The following is a 26005-nucleotide window of genomic DNA, read 5'->3' as shown; positions in this document are numbered from 1 at the left end:
TCTCTCTACTTTGATTACATTCAATATTTTGACATGAGACCACCATTATTATTTGGGATTTTACCCCAGCACTCAGATCTGGCGAAAATGCAACAATCGACAATTCTTTTTTGATTGCTGGTTGAAAATAACATATGATTTTGGAATTCTGAAATTTTAACAACTAAATCTGGAGGGATTTCTACCAAAACCTGCTGGGTTCCGAGATTTGTTCCAGAGTCTCTGGGATTATGGCCATTAAACAGCTTTACCATGAGCCAGAGAAGCGGTTCGTGGGAATGACATAGGCTCTTTTTGGGGAGGGGAGGAACTGGCTGGCTCCACCCCATCCTGAGAGGCCCCACGTATCTTCCTGAGTGAGGGCCCAAACCTGACTTTCCAAAGGCCTTTGGAGGATGGAAGCCACCGAGCCGCCAAGTGGGAGCAGTTGGGGGGAGAGCACCAATTTCCCCTGGGGTGGACCGGGGACAGTAACCTATTGCAGGGTCCAGACGCATTTCTGCTAAAAGGCACTGGGTTTCGAGATTTGTCTCTGAATATCTGGGATCATGGCCATTATGCACCTTGATCACGAGCCACAGAGGTCAATCATAGGTGCCAAACAACTCGGAGTTTCGTTGGGGTGGGGAGAAAAGGGCCGGCTCCACCACCATCCAGTTAGGCCCTGCATGTCTTCTCACAGCAGTCCCAATCCGAACTGTCCAGATGCCATTAGAGATGGTGTCCACTGAGCCGCCAGGCGCGAAACCTATTGCCACCTGAAATACCCAGCTTTGGTAACCTACTGTGGGGACCAGACACATTTCTGCTGAAAGCCGCTGGGTTCTGAAGATTTGTTACTTAGAGTTTGGGATCATGGCCGAGTGATCAAGAGCCAGAGAGTCCGTACATGGGCAGCAACTCGGGGTCTCATTGAGGTGGGGAAGAAAGGGCAGAGTCCACCCCAATCCCATGAGGCCCCGCATGTCTTGTCACTGCAGGCCCAAACCTGTCCAATGGCCTCTGGAAGATGGTGGCCACCGAGCCACCAAGTGGGATCAGGCGGAGAGACACACCCTTTCCCCCTTGTGGTGGTCTGTCACTGGTAGCTCATTGCAGGAACCGGGTGCATCTCTGCAAAAAGCCGCTGGGTTCCGAGATTTGTCTCTGAGTCCCTGGGATCATAGCCTTTAAGCAGTTTGATCAGGAACCAGAGAGATCTTGCCTCCAATTACATAGCTGTGCCGGAAATGGTTTGTTGGTGTGTCTTGCACATAGCTAAGTTTTGGCCATTTACTTTCTTGGAAGACTTTGCCCAAAGTTTTGTTGTCTGGCCAAAGGCACAGCATCTATTTCGGAGTATCTGGAAGTCTGATGGTGCCATCATTCTGCTGATGCACTCGCCTTACAGGCACAGATTGACCTGCTGGTGGTACCATACACCCGGGAAGTAGAAATTCTATATATGGGGGGAAAAAAACACCAATAGTGGGGTTGGACTCACTGTAAAGCGAGTAGGATGCTTACTGTGCTGATCCAGGTCAAAACTCCCCATTCCATAGGAACCCAGCAGCAGTGAAGAATAATTCCTGAGCTGCAGAACCAGAAGTAAACCTTGAGCATCAAAGAATCCCTTCCAACTCCCCTGAATTAAAAAAAAAAGCTAGTAAAATTAATCCAAAGTGGGGCTGATGTGATAGCAGAGCGGTTAGGACGTTTGACTTGCCCATGACCAACCCGGTTTCAAATCCCACAACAATATGGTCCCCTGAGCTTTATCAAGAGTAATTCCTGAGTGCATAAGCCAGGAGAAACCCATGTGAAACGCTGGGTGTGACCCAAAAAGCAAAAAAAAAATAATAATCCAAAGAGTAAATTTTCAGAGGCAAATATCTCTCACTTGTCCAAACACGACCCAAAGTCCCAAATCCAGGACGGAAGGCAATGAAAATGACCGATAGCAAGTGTCCCTTTCCTTTGGCGGCTGCCCATAAACACATCTGGAGGTTCGATAAGCGGTATGTCCAGTCCAAAGGCTCCAAACAGGGTCCTGCGCAGTCTCGAGTAGGGAGGAATGAGATGGCCAAGACCCTGACTCTCTGCAGGCTCCTCACACTAAGGCCTGAAGTCCATGTGCCCACCCTCCAGTGCCATCTTGGACGAGATTGCGATCGTAGCTGCAGGGGGCCTCAGGATAACCCATGATACTTGAGCCACAGAACAGCCCCCAATGCACCCCTCAAAAGCTGCACATCCCCTAAAGCCTGGATATCCAGAACAAGTAAAAAAAAGCATGAAAGTGCCCTACAAGCTGGCGTGACCTGCCGCTCAAGTTCCCAAACTGGGATTTTCAGGGTGCTCAAGCATTCCAAGTTCTAACACAGGAAAGACTGAAGAATGAAGGTTTACCTGTTTTCCCATTTTCAAAAAATTCAGTGCTGCATCTTGGTTGATTTCTGTCATAATTACCACCAAACAGCCCCTCTGGGCCAAGCCAGAAGCATAGCAAACAATAACAGAGTAGTGAGCTGTGTCAGCTCTGAGCAGGGGGGTGTTTCTGTACCTGTTCATTCAGTCACCTTCCTCCTTACTTTCATCACCAGGACCCATTATTTACAAGTTAACACACAAGCAATTCCAAGCACTAGAATACTGGCATAGGTGCAGCCCGGGTGAAAATCAGCAGGTACCTTTCACTGACATGAGAAGCCTGTCCCAAGCATGCAGGCTTACTTCCCTCTTAACTGCACTTTTTTTAACACCCTTGACCATTGTGTCCAATGGAAACTTGCTTGACTGACTTGTCCTGTTCTGTCCTTAGAGATTGTTATTAAGGGATCAAATCATCCGGTATGAATTTATATATATTTATTATGGTGTGAGGGGCACATGAAGCCCTTCCCACATTACTGACATATATGCAGTTTGTCTCCAGTATGAATTCTCACATAATGAGTAAGAGAATAGCACCAAATGAAGGTCTTCCCACAAGTCGGACACTGATAAGGTTTACCTCCACTGTGAATTTTCCCGTGCTTAGCAAGGATTCTGAATGGCAGAAGGCCTTCCCACATTTCTCGCATATATAAGTTTTTTCTCTGGGGTGAATGCTACTTTGTACACTAAATCTGAGGCTTCTCCAAAGGCCTTTCCACATTTCTTACATGTATATGGTTTCTCTCCTGTGCGTATTCTCCTATGTACATTAAGTATTGAGGACATACAGAGGCCTTTCCGCATTCCTTACATATAAAGTTTCTCTCCATTGTGAATTTTCCTACGTACAGTAAGTTTTGAGGCTCTAACAAAGGCCTTTCCACATTCCTTACATATATACGGTTTCTCTCCAGTGTGAATTTTCCTATGATCTCTAAATGTTGAGGCCCAAGCAAAGACCTTTCCACATTCCTTACATATATATGGTTTCTCCCCAGTGTGAATTTTCCTATGTTCACCAAGAGTTGACGCTACAGCAAAAGCCTTCCCACATTCCTTACATATATACGGTTTCTCTCCAGTGTGAATTTTCCTATGTAAACTAAGTCCTGAGGCTCTAGCAAATGCCTTTCCACATTCCTTACATATATATGGTTTCACTCCAGTGTGAATTTTAATATGTACACTAAGTCCTGAGGCTCTAGCAAAGGCCTTTCCACATTCCTTACATATAAACGGTTTCTCTCCAGTGTGAATTCTGCTATGTATTCTAAGTGTTGAGGATTCAGCAAAGGCCTTCCCACATTCCTTACATATATATGGTTTCTCTCCAGTGTGAATTTTCCTATGTACACTAAGTCCTGAGGCTCTAGCAAATGCCTTTCCACATTCCTTACATATATATGGTTTCACTCCAGTGTGAATTTTCCTATGTACACTAAGTCCTGAGGCGCTAGCAAAGGCCTTTCCACATTCCTTACATATACACGGTTTCTCTCCAGTGTGAATTCTGCTATGTATACTAAGTGTTGAGGATTCAGCAAAGGCCTTTCCACATTCCTTACATATATGCGGTTTCTCTTTAGTGTGAATTCTCCTATGTACACTAAGACTTGAGGCTACAGCAAAGGTCTTCCCACATTCCTTACATATATACGGTTTCTCTCCAGTGTGACTTCTCCTATGTAAAGTAAGTCTTGCGGCCCAAAAAAAGGCCATTCCACATTCTTTACATCTATAAGATTTCTCTCCAGTGTGAATAATTGCATGTCTACTGAGGCTTGATGACTGAGTGAAGGCCTTGCCACACTCCTGACATATATAAGGCTTCTCTCCACTATGAGTTTTCATGTGTCTATTAAGATCTGAGGTCTGAATAAAGGCCTTCCCACAAGTCTGACATTTATATGGTTTCTCTCCTGTATGAATTCTCCTATGCAAAATAAGATGCGCTGATCTATTGAAGGTCTTTCCACATTCTTCACATGTATAAGGTTTCACTCTTGCATGTATATTCATATGGTCATGATGGGGTAACCCTTGACTCACACTTTGTTCTCGGGGCTGACTTTTCTGGGGATTCTGTCCACTGTGGTTTTCTAAGGGAACACCACAGTACTGAGAACATGGGGAGGCTCCGCCACATTCCTTACATGTAGATGGGTTCTGCTCACGGTGACTGTGGTTGAGGGTATGTTGCTGTGAGGGACTCACTATAAACAGTGCTCCTCTCCCTAGCAGGTGCCCCATTGGGGAATTTTTTGCCTGTGAACTGAGAATAACGCACTCCAAGGAACATTTTACAGGAGAGGGCTTCTTCAGAGTGAGGTAGCTCTCGCCATTCTGCTCACCCTCAGAAGACATCCCGCCTGTCTCGGCGTCCTCATGGGGCTGAGGGTAGGATTTCTCACTAGAGACATTGTCACACAGTGTAGGATCAGAGACATTCCACTCGGGGTTGCACGTTTCCTGTAGAACAACAGAGGATTCTAATTATTGACTTATTCACTGAGTCTTCCTGACAAAAAACTGAGCCCTTCAGCTGTGGTTTCACACATATTCACCACACAAATGCAATTACCGACATATAAATTGTCATACAATAGAATAATTTCATGTTACTATAAGTTGGACACACAAAATTGACGGATGCAAAGTCAATAAATTCTGTGCCTTTCTCCCCTTTAAATTAATGAAGGAATACAACTGGAAATAATTCCTTCTATAGAAAACGGAAGCGTCTATTTCAAGAGAAAATGAAATAGATCCACATGTGGGTTTGGTTAAAGTTCCGTGTGGAACCTGTGATGCAGGGGTGAAGTCAATGTTGCATCACCACGCAGCTGAGACAGACCACGTGGCCACTGCAAAGCTCTCACCACAAGTGATGGCTTTCAGAATCAATGAAGTTTTTTGTTCTTTCTGTTTTGTAGTTTCTATTTATTGGGGGTTGGATGGGTGGAGCGGCACACCATGCAGTGTCTAGGATCAGTTCTGTGGGTCTATGCTGTCTATAAGTTGTGCTGGGTAAGGACCATCCATCCATGTGCAAAGAAAGTATATTTCTCACTGCACCCTCTCTAGTGCGCACCAGTTAGCTTTCAAAACGACTACCACTGTCAAGCAAATCAAAACTCACAGTATTTTTATACATGGTTTATTTCAGTACGTAGTGAAGCTAAGGGTGCTCTACTCCAAGCATCAGGCTTTGGAATTCCTCCCTGCCATTCCCAGCCTTCCACCTTAACAATCACATACTTGGTCCACTCCTGCTGGCATAATAATATTTATTCTGATTTAGCGAATCTTACCAACTCACTCGTACTTGCTGATCCCATTCCCAAATCAAAGTGCTGTAATGCCAAATCCTGAAGTTGTGGTTTCCGTTCTGAAACTGAACAAAACATGCAATTCAAGCACTTGTCAAAAAATGTAGCATAATGATGCCATGTAGTTAAGAGTACATCTCTGTGGTTCTAAAAGTCCAAAGAGTCCCACACTAAAGAAAAGATTTGGGTAGTGGAAAACTGAGGATCTTGGCAATTCTACACTAGGTTTTGTTTTTGTTTTTTGAGTAGACCTGGTAATGTTTGGGGAACCAGGTTATTGAACAAACTATTGAACAGGTCACCTTCAGGCACTGCAAGGCACTCCCTGCTGTAATATCGTTCAGATCCAAACTAGCTCTGTTATGGTCTAACTTATTCGAAAGCCATGGAAGCAAATTACAGGATCATTCAGTGACTGACAGTCCAGAGAAATGAAGAGCAGCATGAGTTCGGCACAGACCCAAGGATCCAGGAGACCAAGGCCCCGGTCTCAGCAGCGTGTTTCCTACATGCTCAGCGCACCCATACACTGCACAGGGCCTGAGCCAGGAAGGGTCATCAAACACTCACCCGCACACACGCCTCTCCTCCCCGACCTCAGGGCTCCTCCTTCCAGCCAGGAGATCACCGCAGGCTTCATCCCAGAGTGCCCTGCCCCAACAGACACAGAGGCATGGATAAGTCACAGGGAAAAGGTGACAGGAAAATTCCCATGTTTTCCTGATACAAGTGGGCATATATCTGAAAAGCATGAACAGAATGTCCATTTCCAAAATGCCACATATTTCTAGTTATTCGAGAGGTAAGACCCAAGAAAATACCACAAATACTCTAGACCTGACCTTGTGTATGGCTGACAGGGGGTTGATCAGCACAGTATGCTGTTGATTTTTGCCTTGCTTGGGGTCTCACCTGGCAATGCTCAGGGTTGACTCCTGACTCTGTATTCAGAAATCACTGCGGCTAGTGCTCGGGGATGACATGGGATGCTGGGGATTTAACACACATCGCTGCTTGCATGAAAATCACTTTCCTCCCTGAACTGTCTTTCTAGGCCCAGCAGCACATGGAGTTTCCTGAGCCCCTCATGACCTCATCACAGATTTCAGTAAAACTAAGTGCATAATAAATCTGGATATGGCCAAGGGTGGCAAGAGACCCTTATTTTTTTAAGCTGAAAAATGTATCCAGAAAGATAGCAGAGCAGGAGTTTCTCATGGACAATCCAGTTGCGAAACCCGATATCACCTAGGGTCCCTCATGCCAGCCAGGAGTGATCCCTGAGTGCAGAGTCCAGGAGCAAACCCTAAGTCCTGCTGAAGTCTCACAAGAACCATTAGAAGTAAATCCAAAAACTGAAATATGGCAGTTTCTAATGAGTTGAGAGACGAGATATCAAATTCCCTGTGGTGGAAAAGAGATAGTACAGCACATAGGACAGAAGCGCTGGACACACATGTGGGTTTGAACCCAGGCAGCCCATATGGTTTTGGAGCAAGGCCTGGTATGTATCCTGAATACACAGGCAGGAATAATCCCTAATCCCTAAGGAAAAAAGAAAATGCAAAAAACATCTGACTTGAGTGACTGGTGCAAATGTACTGGGGGTGAGGTACCAACATTTTAAGTTGCCAAGAGGTTTCAGCCCACGGTACCCCATGGCCCCTGAGCACTCTTAGGAGTCATCCTTTAGCACAGCGCCAGGAGAACTGTGGACTGTGCCCTTCCCCCCAAACAAAGGCAACAGCAAAACCAATTAAACACACAAAAGTTCGTGTAGTACACAAAGTAAATTGATGTACCAATGGATAGAACTATTTAAAGGGAACTGAGCAATAACTGGGCAGATAGGGATCTTCCCATGGACACAGTCGAAACGGGTTGATATGAATCACACCATAGGATCCGGCTACCCCACACGAGAAATTACTGAGGATAAAGCTGAGAGTAAGGCCTAAGTATCCACAGGTGAAGACTAAAAAAAAGAGGGAGGGAAGAGCTACTGCACGGCTGTCCAACATCCCAGCCCGTCACAGAGCTACTATTGGACACACAGCTGCCGCCCAACCTCAGGGAGCCCACGCGGGTCTGTTCAGACACGGTTGGCTGTGCACTGCTCTCACCGACAGCCTGCAGATTCTGGTAGGTCTCCAGCATCACGTCCCTGTACAGCTTCCGCTGAGAGGCCTCCAGGCATGACCATTCCTCTGGGGTGAAGTTCACAGCCACATCATGGAAGGTCACTGCGTCCTGAGTCAGCACACAGAGAGGGTGGGAGTCAGAGTCTATCTTAGCCTCATTCCCGCTACTCTGATGCCAGGTCCCAGGGTCCTATATTGTCGCTGGGCCTCTCCACTCCGAATGAACCAGCCTCCATGCACACGCATGACTGACGGGCCCCAAAAATCACATAAGGCAACTGGATCTGCTAAAGTGGGAGGAAGTCATACAGAAGGTTCTTGGATGTATCTGCCTTTCCTGGTAACCCCCTGGCCAATTCGAGCACCACTGTTCCAGTGAGCACTGTAGAGAGGATCACCTGAACAGAGACTTTTATGATCCAAAAGGCTATCCTGGGTGTAGCAAAACCCACTGCACGCTCACCGATATACCCCCACAGCACATGACCACTAGGATTGAGAACTCGACAGTCCATATAGACAACTACTCAGAGCTGTGCATGGCATGTGTGCCTGTAGGAACTTACTGCTCAGGACTGATCAAAATCCTGCTCAAAGAAGGTAGAAGTTTCTGGACCCCAACATCTCTACTGGCCTCAGAGATCCTTGGCTCTTTCTCCTTGGGATCACCGCATGCCCAGAAATCCACACACAAGATTATGTGAACATAAGACTGTATGATCGAGCGGGTAGTCACTCCAGAGTAGGAAGGACAAAACAGGAGAAAAGCAAGTCTGGGGGCCCAAGTCACTGTAGTTGCCAGGGAGCAAACGGGGCCAGCACACCCCAGGGTGCTCTGAGGCCAGTCAGTTGTGAATCCAGAGCACAGAGTCAAGAGGACAGCTGATGACAAAAACAATGCAAAAGAAGCCGAAGTAGCAGGTTGGTGTAACAGGACAGCTGTTCTGGGGACAACATGTAGGACTGGTGATCCCCAACATCCCATATGGTCCCACAAGCACTGCCAGGGGCAATGCCAGAGTGCAGCACAAGGAATGATTGCGAGAATCCTTGCTCTGCCACCCCTAATAAAACAGAAAACCCAAGATGAAACCTTAGGACCTCCAGCATCCCTTTGGTCACCTAGACCTGTCAGGAATGAGCACTGAGCACTGAGCTTTGAGTACTCCTCATGCACCACTGGGTCGGCCCCAAAGTCAAATAAAACAAAATGAACATACACAAAAAGCAGCTTCAAACAGCAGAATGGGACCGTCCAATCGGAAGTCTCATCTTGGAATCTATCCAAAATAAACCCAAATAGATGACCCAGGAAGCCTGAGCACTCCTGGTTCTACCTCATGTCATTCTATCCATCTACTAGTACCTGGGAACGATTTATCAGACGCCGCGTCACCATCTTCTACTGTCACTATTGTTCTGAGGATCAGCAGGAGGCTCCGTGCAAAGACCTGGAGAAGTCAGAACAGTGAGCGCCAGAGAGGAGCACCTTCTCCCACTTCTGAGATCAGACCAGACACACCCTCAGGCACAGCCTCACAATTCCGACTCTGGGAGACAATGGCAGAAGCTCCGGTCTCCGCTAGGGATGCAAATTTTGTTGGCATCAGTGCTGCACTTCAGGAGAGGAGCCTAGGCCCATGCTACAGGCGAGGAAAAGAAAGCCTTCTCTGATCCCCGGATACTTCTCTGGCTCCCACAGGAAAGTCTCTATAGGCCGTGCCAGGGGCCGACTCTCAGGCCAAGAGCTCCCAAATACTAGCGCTCCCTGCAGGCTGGCAGCAGTGCTGCTCCCTGGGAACCGTAGCCTGGAATGTGGCTCCACGATGTGACTTAGAGTGGACAAACCTTCAACACTCGCTTACAGGGTGGACAAGGACATGCACCTGGGCACTCTGTCCCGGGGACCTCAGTATTTACCACAATGGCAGGTGTCGTCTGCTAAGGGAGAGATAGTCAGGGGTGCTTTGCAGCTTGATGTGAGGGAGCTGAAATTCATGAACCTAAAAAAGATACACAAGTATTGTGGTTAGATGGCAATAATGTGAACTGGGTGCTTGACTAGATGAACCGATCAATCCTCTGCATCCCATATGGCCCCTAGCAGCGCCAGGGACAATACCTGAGCTTAGAGACTCGAGTAAGTCATGAGCATCTCCAGGTATGTGCCCCCTCTCCCCCCTAAAATATAAAGAACCAAAAATAGACCCCCCAAATACATTTTCTTTGGCAAACCTCAGCCACCTGCAGGCCTCCTTCCCCCTCACATACCCCGCATGATGGCAGCTCTCACGGCAGACAATGAAAATGACCAGCAACAGGTCTCCTGCCATTAGGTGGAGGGGCTGAAGCTCTGCCCCTCAAATCTGGAGATTCTACAGAAGCAAGCTTAGGACTGATGGTTCAAGCATGGGACTGCTGGGATGGTTGGAATAGCCAAGCCCTCGGATGATTCTCGCATTCACCACTGTTGCCCCATCGCGAGGCTGGAGACGATCGTGGCGAAAGAGGCATGCCAGAATCACGAACTCACAACTGTCACCCCTGAACCTTGAGACAGCCCCCACTTCACCCCCAAAGCTCTGTGTCCCCCTAAAACGTCCATCACACCTCACGATCCACCTGGATGTTGGCGAACATGTGAAAAACCAGCGCAAAATTGCCCCCAAGTTGGCTCGGCCCCTCGGCTCAGAGTGAGGAAACGGGAAGGCGCAGGGTGCTCACAGGAGGTTGCTTGAGTCCTGCAACTATATCCTTCTTCAGAGTCCCCCTTCCAGGATGGGGTGCAAATTTACTTGCCCTTTGCCAAGTGAGCAATATCCCCAGTGTCTGAGTCAGGGATGGAAAATGAACCATGACATTTATGACGTCACTTATGACCTCACTTCCGTTTCCATTAGGTACCTTAAAGAGCCAGAGTCTAGGCACTGAGAACCTTTTTGCCACCCAGGTGAATCTGTGGACTCGAATTAAGGAGTGGAGAGGCAAATGCTGGACTGGTCCCTCACACACTGGGGGCTTGGGGGTAAGGAGAAGTCCCCTGATTCTGCATTGTCACCTAACATCAAAACAATGATATCTAAACACAGAATGTTACCCTGACTCTTGTCAAATGATCCCTGAGCTCAGAGACAAGAGTAAACACTGAGCACTGTAGGCTGTGTTGAAAATTATAACAAGAAAAAAGGCAAATTCTACCGAAGGGGGGAAAATGATGTACAAAGACAAATTTGAGAGTGAAACATTAAAAGAGTCAAATTTCTGGTCCTTAAAAATCCCCTATTCTTGGGGCTGGAGAGATAGTACAGCGGGTAGGGCATTTGCCTTGCACGCGGCCAACCCGGGTTCGATTCCCAGCACCCCATATTGTCCCCTGTGCATTGCCAGGAGTAACTCCTGAGTGCAAAGCCAGGAGTAATCCCTGTGCATCGCCAGGTGTGACCCAAAAAAAGAAAAAAATCCCCTATTTTTGATCTATCCCTGCTACAGAAACTCACAGTTTCTCCTGAATCCCTATTGTTCTTTCACCATTGTTTGTGCATATATATGTGTAAATATAAGTGTGACTTTGTGTGATTTTTGTTTCAGGGCCACAACCGGCAGATTCAGGGCTTACTCGTAGCTCTACAAGCAGGAATCACTCTGGTACAGACCATATGGGATGCACAGCATAGAACCTGGGTCGATTGCTTGAATGCTTAAGTCCTTATTCACTGTACTATGGCTCTGGCCCTAAGTAAACGTGCTCCTAGCACACCCAGTGGGATTCCTGAGCAAATGTCCTTACTCCTGGAAAACCAAAACTTTCTTGCTTAAAAAAACAAAACCCTTTACCCTGGTTGGATTCTAGTTCTAAACAATTTAGGTTTAACATTGGTTCATCATTTCTCCTCTGCTACAAGGAGTTTAGGCTTACTGAGTAACACTCATCCCAATCACTCCCATTTCCTTAGTATGTATCTTTAACTTCCCTGTGATCTGCTTCCCCTATACGTTAATCACCCATTTCCCATAACCACAACCTTTGAATTGTAAAGTCAGATTCTTCAGAGATCTCTGTATTTTGTATTTGGAAGTGAAATGTTGACTTTCTCTTTCCTTTATATTCTCTGCAGTTTACTTTAGACAAATATCCTTTTTTTGCTCCTGGACAAGGACCAGTGCAGTCCCAGGTTTGGAAGATTGTGCTGGGAGGATTGGGATGGGTGTTACTCAGTAAGCCTAAGCTACTTGTAGCAGAGCCATGCCCCCAGCCCTCAGCTTTGTATAGACAAAGGAAGGCAATATTATGCTTTTGTAACTTCAGAGTTAATTGACTGCAGATACTATATACTCTTGGGCATTGTCATGTTTATGAGACTTAAGCCTCAGCTGCCCTTTGTTCTTAGCACCCCAAAAGCAAGAGACTGAATGGACCCAGGAGAGCTGTGAGCTACCCTGGCATCGAAAAGGGACAGTTAAGCACCATAACAAATTCCATTATGACCCAAACATAAGCAACTGGATAAGAATCCTGCTGTGGTTAGAAAAGACTAACCTGTCCTGGGGAGTTCAGTCTGGGATCTATAGGAAATATCCCCAATAGAGACACCCTATAAACTTTATAGATCTCTTACTGTGTCCATTCAAAATGAACAGAAAGAGTAAGTGTAAATTTAAGATGACTGTTTCAATGAATATTAACTAAGCAAAGAAAAAAATGTCCTTAGAGAAAATCCTGCCCTTGAGCTGATCTCTCCTTTGAGTTAGATTTTTGGCCTAGAAGTTTCCCCTGAGGGAAGGGCTTTACATCCTTTGATTGTACAACCACATCTCTGTGTATTTGCTACTCCTGACTCTGTGGGATGGGCTGGAGAATAAAGGCTGTGGAAGACAGGTGAGGAGAGGAAATGAGGAGCAGTGGGAGACTGGTATATGTACGCAGGAGAACGGAATAAAGAGCAACTCATCACTGTGAGTCCACAACGTAAAATGTGGGGGTGCGGTGAGGTGTTGGTGGCCCAGTGCTGCCTCCACAACTCCCGAACCCTTCCCAACAGAGACAGAGTGAAAGGAAGACAGAAAATCACAGCCTGATGGTAAAAGTTACCTGTTTATTGCAGAACAGCTACCATACTTAGAGAACATCTGAGAGGGCATGAGGTAAGGACATAGGAATGACTGATCATTTACACAGACAAATATTTGGCAGAGGAAATTCTCATGGGGAGATTCACCCAAGGAGACACTCTGTCTCTTATCTTTTCCTCTAGTTGTAAAAGTTATCAACACTTGTAGTTGTTTGGATAAACACAGTAAGAGACAAAGATCCCAACACTTAGTTCTCTGGGCTTTGACAGCAAATAAGGCTTTTTTTTTGCTTTTTTGGGTTACACACGGTGATACAAGGGGGTAATCCTGGCTCTGCACTCAGGAGTTACTCCTGATGTTGCTCAGGGGACCATATGGGATGCTGGGAATCGAACCCAGGTCAGCCGCGTGCAAGGCAAATACCATACCCGCTGTGCTATCTCTCCAGCCCCAGAGCAAATAAGGCTTTTAACAGTTACTTCTCTGGGCTCTGAGAGCAAGCAAGGCTTTTACTGTAAATCCCAGACTAATTCTTCAGGCCAGTTCAGCTTGTCCTTCCCCATGGGGGTTCTGTCTCTAATGTTGTAACAGTTTGCATCAAGACCATGCATACGTGCTTTCTAGAATATTCATTTCGAAGCCAGGGTAGTTTTGCCACTTGCCCCGGGTCCATCCAAGTCCCACGGCAGAACCTCCTTATTGGGGTGTTAGGAACTACAGCAACTGAAGCCAGAGTCAAGTAATGATTACCAAGCAATTATGCCCTGGAGAAGATTACTTCAGAGTCAATCAACTCCAAAATATTAGGAGCATAGCATTGATGGTTTTACTCTGTTTAACCAAAGAACATTCTGTATAGTTAAAACATAAATAATCTATAGGGGAAATATAAAAGCAGGTACAAATACACAGCACTTCAACTACAAAGCAGTACAAATACAAAGTTGAGAATTACCAGAAAGTTATGGTTTATAAGTTATCAAGACTGACCTGGGGAACTGAGACAACAGGAGGGAAAATACAAAGGAAATGTTAAAAATAAACTTTGAATTAGGGATGTTAGCAAGGACATGATAAGCTTCTCTGGGAGGAGGGAAAGGGACAATTCAGAGATGAAGCCTAAAACACTTTGGGTTAATATCCAGCAGATCACCAATAGCCTGGCCCCTGTTTCCTTCTTCGATCCTCTGTCACCCTTCACCGGCCAGGGTGGGGAGACCAATTATAGCCACCAAAGGCACACAGCACATGCCCAGACATTATTTGAATGCAACTCTCAGTACTCAGTGTAATAGCCGAGTTTTGCCTGATCAGGGAGAGAGGAAGAGTCCGGGTGCAATATTCAAGTTGATTTTAGGATACAGAAATTCTACATTGGAAAAAAACAACAATGTGGAATCACAGATAGTAAGCTCGGAGGGGCGCTTCCCATGCTGACCCAGATCGATATTCGGCATCTCACATGACCCATAAAGAACTTAAAAAAAAAAAAGAATTCCAGAGCGCTGCTGCTGAAGCAAGCCCTGAGATTCCACATATATACCCAAAATACAACCAAAAATAGCCCCAAGGTAAATTTTCATTTGCAAACCGCAACCACCCCAAGAACCACGCCCAAGGGATGGTCTGGAAATCAAGGCTACTAATGAATAGGGACCGAGGGCTACAGTGTCCTTTGCCATTAGGGAGCTGCCCCCCTGCCCCTCAAAAATGAACAGTCCTTTTATAGTTTTGGAGGCACCACCTGCGATATGGATGAGAAACTTCTGACTCTGCGCTCAGGCACCCGTCCTGGTGGAGGTTGGAGATCGATCTTGGGTGGGCCAGATGCAAAGAAAACGCCCTGACCGCTGTGCTATCTCTCAGGTCCTGTAAGTGAATCTGCAGGTCCTACAGCAGAGAGGTTGTGGCCAGTGTCTTGGACAGGGCCCAGCGCACTCCTGTGCTGGGAGGGTCAGGACGGCCCAGCCCGGACGCTCTGCAGGCCCCACGCTCGGCCCTGTACCCACCCGCCACCGCCCCACGGCGGAGCTGCAGGGGATCCCCAGAACCACGCACTCACACCCGCGACCCCTGCACCCCGGCACAGCCCCCACTGCACTCACCAAAGCTCCGCATCCCCCACCAAACCCTGCCACGCCTCAGGAACCACCAGATATCCACTGAAAAAGGAGCTTGAAAGTGTCCTTAGAGCTTTCTTGGCCCCGCCCCTCAGTGCAGAGCCCATGAGGCGCAGGGCGGGGCGCTCACGGGAGGCCGCTAGTGTCCTGCCATGAAACAGGCCTTCACAGACCCCTTCCACCAGGGACAGCCACTTCACCCCTCACCTGCGCAACAAATGGACGCCTGATCCAGAGTTTTGCACACAAACATGTAAATGCCCTGCTGTGACATCACTTCCGCTTCTGCAAGCAGCCTTAAAGGGCCAGACACCAGATGCAGCTGCGCAGAGAACAACTAGGAAAATGCAGGTAAATGTGTAAGGCTTGTTGGCTGGAGCGAAAGCAGTGGATAGGGTGTTTGCCTTGTACGCAGCTGACCCAGGTTCAATCATCTGGATTCTATATGGTCCTTTTTTGGTGTATAATAGATAGTTAGGATTTTACTGCTTCCAAAGTGTAAGTCTCAAAACATTTACCCTCAATGTTTGTGTAAATCAAATGGAAAACTGAATACAATTAGTGCAGATATGCTACAGCGAGTGAAATGCTTCCGTGCATATGGCTGACCTGGACACAAATTACGGACAGCACAGTGGGATGTGACTCCCAGAACATAACACAGAAGGGCCTGAAGAATGGAGCTTTGGCTGTCTATCCAATGTCAAAAGGGCTCACCATAGCATCCTGGTTGATCTCTGCCATGATCCTCTGCAAACCAGGGCCTCTGAGCCAAGTCAGAGTCACAGCAAAGAATGAAACCATGGTGAGTCTTGACAGTACCCAGCAAAATACAATGTCTGTACCTATTTACTTCTTATTTAATTCCTTCCACCTTGCTTTATCACTAAGAACCATTATTTACCAGTTAACATACTGGGAAGTCCACATGCCAGGACATTGTCATAACCATGGTGCAGAGGATAATCAGCAAGTACCTTTCACTTAATGTACTAGTATCACAGGAAGCTTTCACACATAACAGGATTATTTCCTTCCTTATTGTACTTTTGTATCAATCCCCACCCACTTGTTGAAACTAAAATTGTATTACCTCAGGGCCCTCTTCTGACGCCGGCCATTGTTATTATGGAAGTGATTGATCCAGCATAACTTTTATATTTACTAAAGCCTGAGGGAGCACGAAGGCCTTCCTATATTCCTTACCTACAGGATTTTCTCCAGGATTCGCGTTAAAATCACAGGTACGAATAATGCGCTTTCCACGTTCTTACATAAATATATATATTCTTACATATATATAAGTATGTATATTTATATATAGATTCTCTCCAGTGTGAATTCTCCTATGCATAAGGCCTGAGGATCCAGGATAGTCCTTCCCACACTCCTGACAGATATAAGGTTTCACTGAAAAATGACTTTTCACATGCGCAGTAAGGGCTGAAGACAAACGAAAGACCTTTCCACATCCCTTACACTTATGAGGTTTCTCTGCACTGTGAATTTTCCTGTTCAGAAAGCTATGCCAATTGCATCAAAATCTTCCTGCAGTCATTTGCAGTCATTTCATATATAAGGCCTCAATCCAGGATAAATTTTTCTCACACAGCAAAGCTTGAGGGTTGAGTAAAAATCTTCCCACACCCCTACATATGTTTTCTTCGAGTATGAATTTTCCTATGTTTAATAAGGAGTTAGGGGAAAGTGAAGTCTTTGCCAAAGTCTTTACAAACATAAGGTTTGTCTCCGGTATGAAAAATTCACTGTCACAAAAGGATTGTGAAATAAACAAAGGCCTTGCCACACTCCTTACATAAATATATATATATATATATATATATATATATATTCACTGCAATGTGCATTTTCTTATGGACAAAAAAGTTTTAATAGTAAGTGAAGACTCTCCCACAGTAGTGACACAAATAGTGTTTCATTCCTGTATGAACTTTCCTATGCTCAGAAAGACCTGAGAAGAAATGAAAGGCCTTTCCACCTACCTCACATATATAAGGGTTTTCTACAAAACAGAAATTATGAAAACTAAGACTTCAGTAATAAGCAAAGGCCTTCCTACATTGCTCACAAGTATAAGTTATCTCTCCAGTGTGAGTTTTTCTTTGTACTAAAGCTCGTGGAATAAGCAAAGACTTTCCACTCCGTATATGCATATGGTTTCTTTCCAGTGTGACTTTTTCTGTGCATACTAAGATGTATGAGTCAGAGAATGGCCACAGCACATTCTTTACATGCATACGGACTCTCCAGTAGGAAATCTCCTGTTCATAAGGTATAAGGATCCATCAAAGGCCTTCTCACAGTCCTTACACTTAAACGGTTTCTCTCCTGCGTCGATGTTCACATAGTCCCACCGGGGTGATGCTGGACTACAAAGTTTGTCCTCAGTGTTTACATTTCTGGGGATTCTGTCCAATATGGGCTTCTATGGGAAAGTTATAGTGCTGAGGACATGGGAAGAGTGATCTTCTGATCACCCTCAAAAGACATCCCACCTGTCTCGGCATCCCTGTGGGGATGAGGGTCAAATTGCTCACTTGAGCCTTTATCAGTTTGCAGAAAGGAACATTCCACCAGGGCTGGCTGCTTCCATGTAGAAGAACAGAGAAGGATTCCAATTATTAGTCTAGGCCATGAGAGTTTTCATGTCAGAAGAATTCAAGCTCTGCAGGTAGGTAGCTGGTAAGGTACGGGACAATGAGTTTCTTGGGAAAGTAATAAATCCAGATGGGGATGAAAGCAGTGACTCCGAAGCCAACCCTGGGGATTCAGAGAGGAACTGGCATAGTAGAAACCCAGAGAGCTGGAGACATGGAACAGGAGCAAAGACTGGTAAGAACATCAGAGACCAATGTCCGGCCAATGCTCTACCCCTTGACAACACGTGAGCAGTGGACTCTCAGCTACAAAGAAAACCCCAGGAGGCAGTTTCAGAAACATGATTTCAAACTGAGAGTATCAGGTTAGTACAGTGCGCTGCATGCAGTCAATCTAGGTACAATGTCCAGAATTCCAAATGGTCCCCTGAGCACCATCTGACTAACAAATGGATCGAATTTTGCTGTATCCAATCATAAATATTTCCTTTTTTACCTCTAAAATTAGTAAAGTGACATGGGTGGGATCCAGGAATGTGACCAACCTTGTGAGTAAACCGAACAGGTAAACAGAATGGTCTACTGGGATGTGGGGAGCTACCCATATTTCCACTTATAAAAAATTTCATCGGGGCGCCACTTCCATCCTTTCAAACAACATTCTGGGCATAGTTATGTTAATCTAAACTGTCGAATTGAGACCAGAGCAACTGTAGATATGGGTAGGGAGTTGCTTGCACATGTCTAACCTAGGTTCAATCCCCAGGATCCTGTAGAGTATCCCGGAACACCATCAGAAATAATACTTGAGTGCAGAGTCAGGAGAAACCACTGAGGATCACCAGGTATTGTAGGATAATAGTGGTCTGCCCTTGCTCCCTGGCTGGTGAGAGCTTATGTTTACTGATTGCCCATAACCTTTCAATTACCTTTGTCTCCTGATCAGATTTGACTTGGAAATATTGTCTTTCTCTTCTGCTTAATCTCTTTTGCATGGTTAGCTATTTCAGAACAATTGCTTTTTGTATGGATACAGGAAGACAGTTAGAAAGACAAGCCTGAGCTTGAGAATTGATGGTCTCCAGATAATATTACCTTCTGGACATCTGCTCTTTTGACTGAAGCCTCAGTTGCTCTTACTTCCTCGATCCCCAAAAGAAGGGTACAATGAGGGACTAAATGGATCCAGGGCAAGTGGTGAGCTAGCTACCCTGGCATCAAAATGGGTTTGGACAAAGTACCATAATGCTTATCTATAAGAGCCTGGTCATGGACAAATTCTGTCATGAATAAAAAAGTAATAACTAGACTTGGACGCTGCTGGGATTAGGAGTGATTGATCTGGCCTGAGCACTGTAGTCTGAATCTGTGGTGAGAAGTCCCCAGGAGAGTCACCAACAAGCGTAAAAGTGTCTATTACTGTGTCCATACAGAATGTTAATCATTAGGAAGTAAAACTAAATATTTCAATTAAGTTGCTGGTCTAAGGAGAGGAGTAACACACCTTTAGGGCTGCTTTTCCTTCGTGGGCTGCAGGTGATGGGTAAGTCTGGAAAACCATTTTTCATTGCGTTTTCGGTGGGGAGGCGTGGATTGGGGTCGTGGTGAGAGAAGAAAAAGAGCCGCTTTAGGGAGACAGGGGGAATGAAGGAGACTGAGAAAAGGGATGGTCCTCCTCCACCCAGATCCCCTATCTTCCAGTATGTAGGCATTACACCCACCAACTGCCCCCGGTGCTCTGTAATCCCATCAATGGACAAGACCCAGAGACTATAATATCATGCTCCTGGAAGAGAACAGCATAGTCTCCTGCCTCCGCTTCTGGGTGTCTTAATGGGGCGCTTTGGAGGAGGGTGTGTTGAGTTTCCCTCCCCACCCCGAGCAGAGCCCCGACAGCTAAAGACCTCTGGTTCGAGCCATAGCCCCACAAGTTTGGACGAGCCTCATGCATTAAGGAAACAGCAGAGGAACCCAGGTGTGCAGGACCTGGGGCTTAGATCTCCAAGCTGCTCGTATTGGGACTGGGCCTCCTCCACCCAGATCTCTCATCTTCAAGTATGTATGCGTTACATCCACCAACTGTCCCCGGTGCCATGTAATCCCATCAATGGCCAATACCCAAAGACTATAAAACCGTGCTCTGGGAAGTGCGTGGCCACACGAAATCTTATTATCTAGTCTTACTCTGGAAAAACTGGCAGGCTACCAGAAGTATCCTGCCCACATCACAGAGTCTGGCAAACTCCCCATGGTGTATTCAATATGCCAAAACCCAGTAACAATCATGGTTCTCATTCTCCTGACCCTGAAAGAACCTCATATGTGGCACTTCTTAAAATCTCAGCGATATGAAGAAGACATTACTGGGGCCTGCGTGAGTCAATCGATGAACAACAGGATGACAACGAAACAGTGAGAGAAGAAGAGTCACAGAGGTAGTGGACATGGTCGCGACTTAGAGAGAAGGCTGAGAGCTGAGAGTAAGAGTGGCTGGGTAGACTGGAGTGGAGTCACAGAGAGCACTGGAGAGCGAGTTAGAGAGAGGGTTGGATAGAGCTGGGAGAGACAAGAGACTGAATAAAGTACAACTAATCAGCAACCAGCCTGGTCCTCGTTCTACTTTCATCGTTCCAAAGTAACTGCTGTCCAGGGTGGAGAAGTGGCTCAAGAGCACCAAATGTGGACAGTTGAGAGAGAGCCACCAGGAGAGACCAGTAACATCTGTTAACCTGTAAATCCTGTTCAAACCCCCACTTCTCATAGGGTCCCCCAGGCCCTCTGGAGTGACTCCTGAGTGGAGAGTCAGGAGTAAGCCCAGAGCACTTCTGGCTGTGATCCGAAAACAAAAACACAAAAAAGTGAACTGTGGGGCGGCTGGAGTGATAGCAATAGCGGGTACGGTGTTTACCTTGGACACGACCAACCAAGGTTTGATTCCCAGCATCCCAAATGGTCCCCCAAGCACTTCCAGGAGTAATTCCTTAATACATGAGCCAAGAAGAACCCCTGTGCATCACCAGGGGTGACCCAAAAAGCAAAAAAAGGGGGGGGGGGAATTGTGTAGTTAATCAGAAAAAAAAAACACAACTTTCTCAACTTAGCAAAAGCATTTTTATGATAGCTACAGAGATAGTACAGACCCTGAATTGCTTGTCTGGCACATAGCTGACCAGGGTTCAATCCCTATCACTGCACAGGGGCCCAAAACATAGCATTATCAATGAGAACCGAGCTGGGGTAAACTCTGATCTCCATTGGGTGTATTCAACCAAAAATAAATCAATAAATTTAGATGCCAGAAGTATAGTTTGGTAGGGTACTGGCCTTGTACAAGGCTGACCTGTATACCCTGGCACCACACTGAGTACCATTTAGTACCTTTTGGCAGCAACCACACGGTATAACATACACACAACACATATGTGTACACACACACATATGTGTGTTTGTGCATGTGTGTATATCTATATATGTGTGTGTGTGTGTAATTTGTTCACAAGTCAACCTCCACCAACCAGTTTTGTAGAATGCAGGTTTGGATTTTGGCGCTACAGGTGGCAGAACTTTGAGCTAACATGAGTGGTGCTGGGGGTATCCTGCGTTTTACAGGAGACTGTACCATGGCAGATTGTTTGCATGGACATGTCCTGCATTCCTGGCCTATATCTGACCCAGCAATTCAAATTCTATATAAATAATGTGAACCTTGTGAGAAAGATAGAGGCAGTGGGCAGGGATGAGGCCCAGTTGGTAGATAGCGGGCAGGACATGGTTGCTGGCACCTGGGGCCTCCTGGTGCAAACCTGAGCCAGAAGTACAGGCTGCAATTTCAAAGATTTCCAGCGGCCTGAAAGAGCTAACAGTGAGTGGGAGGACACTTGTCATGAACACAAAAGACTTAATTTCACAACCTGAATTGCCAAGGAGTGATCCCGGAGCACTGCTGGGTTTGGCAAAATCCCGCATAGCCAATCCTCCTCCTGCCCAAATAAAGGCAATGAGGAGTTAACTGCCAACAGAAGAGGTGTAAAAGCTAGTAATATATTCTGAACGGTCAGTCCTCTGGGTTTGTTGTTTTGTTTTGGGACCACATCCAGACGGGAGTCTTCCATGTAAACCTTTACTTCCTAATGATGTCAAGTGGATCAGGCCTCCTCCGGGAACGCGTTTAAAGGACAAAGTGATACCTCGGTCGAAGGGGGGCACTGAAGGCCAGTTAGTGGTAGGACATGAGGATCTCTCACCTCCAGTGCCTGTAATGTGACCGACGGTATCATGTGAGCTTTGGGGGCACCTTTGTGGTTGTTTTTCACCCCCCCTCATCCATATCCATTCGGCTCCTGGGGTCTGCCTTGCTCCAGAGGCTTTAGGAGGATATAGAGCTTTGCTAGGTGCTCTGAGGGATTTTAGCATGGCACAGGGGTCTCGGGTGTTGAGTGCATTATCCTTGGGGGCATCTTCACTTCCAGCTCTGTGATGGGGCAGCATGGCCAGGATGCAGAGCTGATTATGGGAGCTGTGGTTCTTGAGGATGCCGGACCTGCTGATGGCAGAAGTCTTGACTCCCGTCTGTGACATCATCCATTTTACCAAGGAGCCTTAAAGTGCCAGATTCCAAGTGTAGATAGACCATTATGGCAGCCCAGGTGAATCAGTGCAAGGGGGATGAGCTCGAATCATAAAGTGGAGAGGCAAGTACTGGAGGGGCTGGTCACAGAATTTAGGGCAGCAAGTTAAGGTGGAGTCCCTTAACTGGTCGAACATAGAACCAATGCTCCCCAATACAGCCATCATAAAAAAAAAAGCAGGTTGATTCAAAGTAAGACAGGCAAGTAGGTTGTGAAAGGGTCCTGAAACAATGAGTTTCTCTGGGAAGTCATTAATCAAGATGGATGCAGTGTCTCTGAAACCAGCCCTGAAGATGCAGAGGAACCGGCCTAGCAGCAACCCAGAGAGCTGGAGAGACACTGGACAGGAGCAAAGGCTAAGAAAAACATCAGAGAGCACTGTACCTGAACACTCTGAAAATTAATTAAAAAGGCCCTCCCGTTGATCGTCGATTTGCTCGAGCAGGCCCAGTAACGTCTCCATTGGAGACTTTGTTGTTACTGTGTCTGGCATATCGAATGCTCTCGGTAGCTTGCAGGGCTCTCCGAGAGGGGCGGGGGAATTGAACTCGGGTCGGCCATGTTGGCCGCTTGTAAGGTGAACGCCCTACCCGCTGTGCTAATTAAGCCTTAATTAAAGTTAATTAATTAAGCCTCATCTACCCCTTGAAAACACGCTATATAAGAACCTACAATGAAACCCCAGGACGCAGCTCTAGAAACACGTTTTCAACCAAGATTATGGGGAAAGAGGTTAGTACTATGGTTTAATGCTTGTATTAAACATGGTTTTCCTGAGTTCCATTTCTGGCATCCAAAACAACACAAATGCCTAAGAACTGCCAAGTACGGGATGAATTACATAAAACATACTTCAATAAATAAATCCATGTATGGACCAACCCTAAGAACGGAGGCACATAGTAGCTAATGGGCACCAAAGTGTACTAGATAATTTTGTAGATCATTTTCATCTGTTGAACTGACCAATAACGGTTTGAGTCATTCAGGTGGCTAGTAGGGTTGAGATTTTACCACTTGCAAACACAACATTTTGTCATCTTTTCTCCAAATATAACTGAAATGAGAAGAGTAAAATCCAGAACTGTGAACACCCTTTATAGTTAGTCATCACAGCTGATGTTATTGCCTGCTGAGACAGGAGTTTGGGCATTCTTCCAGGTTCCCACCATTTGTAAAATATTTTGATCAAGGGGCCTGTTCCATCCTTTCATAGAACCATCAGAAATCTTTCTGTGCACAGTCAAGTCCATTTCAACTATCTCTAATCCACCCTATTACAGAATAATGACAGGGACATTATCCTAAACTTTTCAGAAATATTTATCCTCAATGTTAAGGGAAATCTAATAAAAATCTGAATACAACAGTGCAGTGAAGAGCTGATGCAGCAGGAAGGTGCTTGATGGCACAAGACTGATCAGGATTCTAAGTCCAGATCCCCATAAGGATATCTATGTCCTCCCTCGCAGGTATGGATAAGTTCAGACCCAAGAGTATGGCCTGAGCAAAACAGGTGTGACTCCTCAAAACATAAGCGAGGAAGGCCTGAAGTGTGGAGGTTTGCCTCTTTTTCTATTCCAAAGGATTCACTGCAACATCCTGGTTGATCTCTATCATAAACCCCGCCAACAGGGGTCTCTGCCTCAAACCAGAGTCCAAGCAAAAATGAGACACTGGGCTGGAGTGATAGCACAGCGGGTAGGGCATTCGCATTGCATGCAGCCAAACCGGGTTCAATTTCCAGCATTCCATAGGGTCCCCCAAGAACAGCCAGGAGTAACCCCTGTGCATCTCTGGGTTTGACCAAAAATCAAAAGAAAACAAAAAGAGTGACACTGATAATTGTGATCAAGGGGTAGTTTTTGTACCCATTTACTTAGTTCCGATTTAATGTTTTAACCTGGATTCCATCATCATGACCCATTGTTTACAGGGAAGAGAGCAATAGCACAGAGGGTAGGGCGTTTTCCTTGCATGCGGCCGACCCAGGTTCGATTCCCTGCATCCCATATGGTCCACCGAGCACAGCCAGGAGTGATTCCTGAGTGCAAAGCCAGGAGTAACCCATGAGCATCTCTGGGTATGACCCAAAACGAAAAAAAAAATGGACCCATTCTTTACAGTTTAACATACACATCAAGTCCATGTGCTGGGACACTGGCATAGGAAATAGTAATCATTACTATTATTATTATGGTTTGCTATAATTAGTAACTCAGGAGGTTAATTCAGGTTCATAAGGAACTCAGGCCTCAGTAGGTGTATGAAAATACACAGGGGCAAGAACTCTTAAGAGTGCACAGGATGGGAAGTTCTTTGTGTTTCCCTGAATTGCAATCATCAGCAATTCCCTTTCCCTCATAGAACTGAAGTCATCATTTTAATTTGAACTTGAGAACTGTAACATAAATAGTGAACAAGGAGTGTATATTGAAGACATCAAAAGGTTGAAGCAGAGTGTTTGCCATAGGATACCCCAAGCACCACACTCCCAGAGTAATTCCTTAGTGCATATTCAGGAGAAACCCCTGAGCATCACCCAGGTGGGACACAAAAATGAAAAACAAAATGGTCAAAGGGCAAGCCCTGAGGAACCCAGAGATAATGGAGGAATTGTGTATCCCACCCAAGGCCTGGGGGAGATTGAATGATGCATTCAAGGTAAATTGAAATGCAGATTTTAGGGACTGCTGGGCGTTTGTCTTGCAGGGGATGATGGGATATGATTCCTTTCCCTCCCAGGCCCACCTGGAGTGATCCTGTCTGTGGAGCCAGAAGTAACACTTAATAATTTCTGGTTGTGCCTTACCCCCACCCCTACAAAAAAGTACGTGTTTTGTGTATTGAACAGAAAGCGCTATGTCAGGGGGATCAGGATTATACATGCCAGATGTGAGCAACTTCAGTGATCCCTGCGATCAAGGCTTTCTCTGCCTGTAGATGATTTTTCTGGGCTCACCTCCAGTATCACATGGTGCCCTGTTACCACAGGGTGTAATCAGCTACCCGGGAAGCACTGGGAGCCTTACGATTTGCATCTTTGGGGAGGGAAACACAGTCAGCAGTGCTCAGGGCTTATTTATTCCTGCCTTTGCACTCAGTAGTCACTCCTCTTTTGGGCCAGGGTTGAGGTATCTTAAAGTCCTAACGTCCAGCACCTCCTAATGGTTTGGAGGAAATTGATGTAGGCATGCAGGCAGATAGGGAAGGTCCCCCCTCCCATGGCAAAGGCAGTAAATTTCCCGGGAATAGCTCTGAAGTTGTGAAGGCCAACCTTGCAGAAAACAGGAACTAAGGCCTTATCACCTATTATCACACCCTCACCTATGGCCAGCAACAGACCCAGAGAAGCTCTTGCTGAAACAAAAAGCCGGAAAAGGAATTTCAAAGAACATCATCACCACTCCCAACCTGCCTAGGCAACCTCTTTAGCAACGGAACTTTGACCTAGGTAAAAGCCTAGATTGGATTCCCTTCTGCTCCAGGGAGACCGCTCATTGGCTTTCCCAGACATTTGCGGGAGCAGGGCAAGTGGGTGGTCCCCGAGTGTGGGAACCAAAGTCGAACTCCTGAAGGATGTGTGGCCCCCCAACACTGCTTCCGACACCCTCCTCCAAATTATATAGTCAGATCAGGAGGTGTGGACAAGGTGGGGTGGGTTGGGGGTTGGGGGACGACCCC

General features: G+C 46.2%; 1 pseudogene; it reads right to left on the bottom strand.

Annotated features, from left to right (window-relative positions):
- LOC130021991 (zinc finger protein 91-like) overlaps window positions 1–26005 on the bottom strand; it is a 215344-nt pseudogene that overhangs the window by 38778 nt on the left and 150561 nt on the right.

The sequence above is a fragment of the Sorex fumeus genome, unplaced genomic scaffold (genome assembly GCF_029834395.1).
Source record: "Sorex fumeus unplaced genomic scaffold, SorFum_2.1 ptg000019l, whole genome shotgun sequence".
In the NCBI taxonomy this organism is placed as follows: domain Eukaryota; kingdom Metazoa; phylum Chordata; class Mammalia; order Eulipotyphla; family Soricidae; genus Sorex; species Sorex fumeus.
Note: the sequence above shows the minus strand (reverse complement) of the source record. Positions and strands in the feature narration are given on the sequence as shown.